Source organism: Macrotis lagotis, chromosome 2, assembly GCF_037893015.1.
Source record: "Macrotis lagotis isolate mMagLag1 chromosome 2, bilby.v1.9.chrom.fasta, whole genome shotgun sequence".
In the NCBI taxonomy this organism is placed as follows: Eukaryota; Metazoa; Chordata; class Mammalia; order Peramelemorphia; family Peramelidae; genus Macrotis; species Macrotis lagotis.
In genome coordinates, this window is record NC_133659.1 from 261823118 (window position 1) to 261828960 (window position 5843).

The following is a 5843-nucleotide window of genomic DNA, read 5'->3' on the forward strand; positions in this document are numbered from 1 at the left end:
GTACCACCTCACACCTCTCAAACTGGCTAATATGACCAGAATGGATAGTGATCAATGTTGGAAGGGATATGGAAAATCTGGGCCACTGATGCATTGTTTGTGGAGCTCTGAAGCTATCCAGCCCTTCTGGAAGAGCAGTTTGGAATTATGCCCAAAGGGCACCAAAAATGTTCATACCCTTTAATCCAACAATACCACTACAGGCTATATACCCTAAAGAGATTAATAAAAAGGGTACAACATCTCACCTGTACAAAAATATTCATAGCAATCCTGTTTGTGGTGGCAAAAAATTGGAAATTGATTGAATGTTTATCAATTCAGCAATGGCTGAACAAATTGTGATACATGTATGTTATGGAACACTATTGTTCTAGTAGAAAGTTCCAATAGGAACCAGGAAGGATGGGAATTCAGAGAAGCCTGGAAGTATTTGCTGAGAGAGATAAGAACCAGAAGAACATTGTACACCCTAACAACTAAATGGGGGGTGATGATCAACCTTAATGAACTTGATTATTTCATCAGGGCAACAGGGGCAATTTTAGGGTTTCTGTGATGGAGAATACCATCTATATCCAAAGAAAGAATTGTGGAATTTAAACAAAGACTTAGCTTTAATTTAAATGTTAAAAAATATTTTAATACGCAATTTTGCTATCATATATGTATATATATATATACATATATATATGTATATATATATTTCCTTAATGTTTTGATTTCTCTCTCAGCACATTCAATTTTGATCAATGTATAGCATGGAAAGAATGTAAAGACTATCAAACTGCTTTCTGTGGGGGGGGAGGGAAATGAGATTAGGGGAAAATTGTAAAATTCAAAAATAAATAAACAAATTAGAAGAGTTAAAAAAAGGTCAAGAATAAATACTTGCCAATTATTTAAAATTTGGAGTTTAGAGTTTCAATGGCTTACTCTCATACTTAATTATGTTACACCTGGCATGATTATGAGGATTTTCTATTAAAGAACACTTAGGGACAAGAGGACATGTTTCCTTGTGTATTAAATGTCTTTTACGAACAGAAATTCTTTGCAATCTCTTTTCAATGAGCCAGGTCTGCCAGGATAGTGCTTCCTTGAGGAAAATCCTATTTCAGTTGAGGTTGAGATCATTTTCTAAAAGTCCATTCACTCCATCTGTAGTATTAAAGTCAAACCTCATAGGTTTAATGACTTCACAGACATGTTGTCTCTCTATTTTAACATTACTGATGTCAGACAGATCAATTATCTATATTTTAATATAGCAATTATCTCTAACCAAGAGCTCCAGGTGACTTGAGCACTAAGGAATCAGAGTGTGTCGGGATGTAATCTGGTATAAGAAATCGAGAGAAAAATTATAATTCAATTGTTGCTCGTGTACCTAAGAACAGTTCTGTACATGATATACAATAAGAAGAATTTGAGATATAGAAATACAATCATCCTAATTTTTATAAAAGCAACCTTTTACAATGAACCTATTTAGTTATTATTAACTATGTTTAAAATAACTAAATATCTCCTTTGGCTAAGAAATTGCCCATCATCTCCAAACTTCACACATAATAATTAGCTAGAGATTGCCACAGAGATATTCCAAATTATCACTATTATTTTATTTTTTCATATTACTAAGTGCTTTTCTCCAAAGCAAACAATATACATGTAAACATATTTATGTGTATGTATGTTTATATATGTGTATATATGTGTGTTCAACAATAATTCCAATTTACATATAAAACTGGAAAATTTCTATGCATAACCTTTCTATACATTTCCATATTCAAAATACAAATTGGTTAAAGCATGTAGAGAGAAGGTTTGAGAAGATTTGACACTGTATAAGTAAAAGGGTTGATTTTGGGATTTGGGGAGCCTTGGGAGGTGATTTAAAAATGTAAGGGGGAAAAAGGTAGTATAGAAAACTAAAAGTTCCAATGGATAAATATGTTTAAATGTGGTTGGGATAATCTGAACATTGCATTAAACTGCTACTTTTACAATATCTGGCAGTGAATTGATTGGGAAAGGAATAAACCCAATAAGATAAAAAGTTTGATATGAAAGCATTTGCTTGGTAAATGTTAATTTGTATGTTATTATTAATCATATAATGTGCTAATATTTTATACAAAGTAATCAGAAGATACATGTAAATTGAATTAAGGTGTTTGTAATGAAAAAAAGTTTGATTTTTTTATTCTAATGTTTTATGACTCTTCCAGAGACATAAGAAGAAAAAGAATTAGTGGAAATGTTATAATAGACAGGGACAGAATAACCCTGGTGGAGGTTGAGAGTCTACCAAAACTATTGTCAGGACAGACTTGCGAGTTATGTGCTCTTAATCAAGCTTTAGAATTACAAAACAAGGGATGGAAATATTTTACACTGATTCAAAATATGGTTGGGGTATAGTTTGTGTGTCTGGAAAAAAAAAATCTGGGGTAAGTAAGTAATGATAAAAAGTAAATGTAAAGAATTAGTACATATTACTGTGATATCTCAAATTGTGGGGAATCACCAATTCTCAGAACATAAAATGTTCTAATATTAAGAAATGTTGGTCAGTAAGAATAGAAAGCTCTTATAAGTTAGAATATTGGGATGCTAAATTGCACTGATAAAGATAAAAAGAATTTGCAAATTCTTTAGACTTTGAAAAGAAAATGATTTAAGGTTCTTTTGAATTTGACTTTTGGAAAATCTTGTAATTATAAAAATGGATTTTTTGCACCAACAGGTCTTAAGAATTTTTCTGGATCTTTATAGCAGATCACTAAAGGTCAATCTGATATAGAAATTTTAGGTCAATTGGAGTTTAATAGTTAGGCCAGCATGTGGTTTTAACCTCAGCTATTAGCTATATGTTTTGAGAAGAATTAAAATTATTTTATTTTATTTTATTTTAAGCTGTGGACAAAACGATATTTAGTAAAAAAAAAAAGAATAAAGAAGGTTTATGTAACCTCAAGATACACTTCTGTGCAGTAACAATTTCAAGTTCTATTTTGAGAAGGGAACATTAATCAGTTGAGTATATCAGGTGAAGAATCCCCTAAAGTTTAGTTAGACACATTTTGGGAAGAAAGAAGAATTTATTTTAATTAAGGATGCTTGAGTTAATATTTTATTTTATTTTATTTTTCTTTTTTTTAGGTTTTTGCAAGGCAAATGGGGTTAAGTGGCTTGCCCAGGGCCACACAGCTAGGTAATTATCAAGTGTCTGAGCCCGGATTTGAACCTAGGTACTCCTGACTCCAAGGCCAGTGCTTTATCCACTATGCCACCTAGCAGCCCCTAGTTAATATTTTAATGAAGAGGAAGAGATTAAGGCTATTTGTATGTAACTTGCTGAATACTCTTTGTACTAAGATGATCATCTAATGTAAATTTTATAAGCTCAATTTAACTTAATTTTCTACACATTCATTCGTGAACGATTATGGAAGCTGTGTTTTTTTAAGTATGTATAACAATGTGACAGTGAATAAGTCAAAACATGAATTTTATAGTCAAATGATGAAAATATGAGTCTGTCTTATAAGATGGTGTGTTAAGAAGTTCCTTTACTAGGATATGCAAAGGCGATTTACAGCTGAGGAAATCAAAGCAATCCATAGTCACATGAAAAATTGCTCCAAATCAATACTTATTAGAGAAATGCAAATTAAAGCGACTCTGAGATACCACCTCATACCTCTTAGAATGGCCAATATGACCAGAAAGGACAATGATCAATGTTGGAAGGGATGTAGGAAATCTGGGACGCTAATACATTGTTGGCAGAGCTGTGAACTCATCCAACCTTTCAGTAGGGCAATTTGGGATTATGCTCAAAAGGCAGCAAAAATGTGCACACTCTGACCCAGCAATAACTCTACTGGGCCTATACCCTGAAGATATTATGAAAAACTTCACTTGTACAAAAATATTCATAGCAGCCCTGTTTGTGATGGCAAAAAAATGGAAATTAAGTGAATGAATGTCCTTCAATTGGGGAATGGCTTAACACACTGTGGTATATGTATGTCATGGGACCCTATTGTTCTAATACAAACCAAGAGGGATGGGAATTCAGGAAAGCCTGGAAAGATTTGCATGAACTGATGTTGAGTGAGATGAGCAGAACCAGAAAAACATTGTACACCCTAACAGCAACCTGGGGGTGGTGATCAACCATGATGGACTTGCTTATTCCATCAGTGCAACAACCAGGGACAATTTTGGGCTATCTGCAATGGAGAATACCAATTGTATCCAGAGAAAGAATTATGGACTTTGAACAAAGACCAAAGACTATTATCATCAAATTAGAAAAAAAAGTTGTATTATGAAATTTTACTATCTCATACTTTATTTTTCTTCCTTAAGGATATGATTTCTCTGTCATCACATTCAACTGATATCAGTGTATAATATGGAATCAATGTAAAGACTAACAAAATGAGTGGAGGGAGGGAAGCAAGAATGGGAGAAAAATTGTAAAACTCAAAATAAATAAAATCTTTCTTCAAAAAGAAAGTTCCTTTACCAGAAGAGAAGATCTCAACAAGTCATCTGAATTGGAGATTGGAGTGGACTCTGCAGATACAGAAAGATATTGAATGTCTCCAGGGGAAAAGAGAGAGAGAATGGGTGAGTTCATCTTCCTCCATTGTATCTATATGTGTGTATGGGTTGTCTGGTCAGGAAGTTCCAAGAAGAACATGGGTCCCAAGTGGACAGGAAGAGAGAGTAGAAACTGAGGGGGTATCAATGGTAGTGTGAGAGGACTTCAGATGCAAAAGAGAAGGGATTGCATAGAATATTCCCAATAAATCCTTCTTAGAGTTGATATTACCAGTGGAGTCCCTCTCAGGGTTAAGAAATATTAAAAAGAAAGAACAAATTATTATTTTTAACCTATTTCTAGAAGAAAGCCCCTTGTATTCTAAACAAGTGGCTCACTCTAACTTCTGATACGACTGCTTTTACTGACTACTAGAAAGTTAGTAGACTTTTTCCCATGAGAAAAATCCTTGCATTCCAAAGAAGCTCATAAGCCTTCTCTTGTCTGATGATAAGTAGACTGTTCCTAGACCTTACATTCCAAGACAAGTTACATTACTTCAATAAAATAATTATAATCCTGAAGGTTATTCTCACCATCTGGATGGTGAGGTAATATTTTATGAAAACCTTTCATTCTTTTCTTTGTTGCTGGGGTAGAGTTTCACAAGTAGAATGTAACTCTGAAGATTAACCAAAGAGTTGACAGAGAGGGATGACAGGGAGGAGGAGGAGGAGATCTCATTAGGCCATAAAAGTCTTGCTTGACTCAATTCTGGGCAGTTCCTTGATCTTCACTACCTTTGTAAGACTTGGAGTGTGCCCTTTTCTCAAGAAAAGCCAAAATAACCCCTTTTTTTTCCTTAGAGGAGTCTCTATTTTTTAAAGTGGATTTTTATCCCACACAATTCCTCCCCATATTCCTTCCCCTCCCATCTCTCTGCCTCTGCACTGACCCCTCTAAGTCTATAATGTACTTCCTTCTTCCCTGCTTTCCTTATGGTCTCAGTTCTAACCACTCTTGAACCCAGAAACCTTACCTGATCTTCCAGGTCCTTGTCCTTTCCAGATTATTTTCTTACAGTCCTTATACCATGTATAATAGCTAATTTTTATGCTTCTTGTTGTAAATAAGTGAATACTTAGTCCAGAGTGATTAAAATGAATTTTTATTAAGACATCCTAATAAATGGCACACCTCTCTCAAGGTGGAAGAGGGGTCCTGAAATCCCAAATGCTAGATGTTTTATGAACTTTCAAAGGCTTTGTTCCTGCCCCTT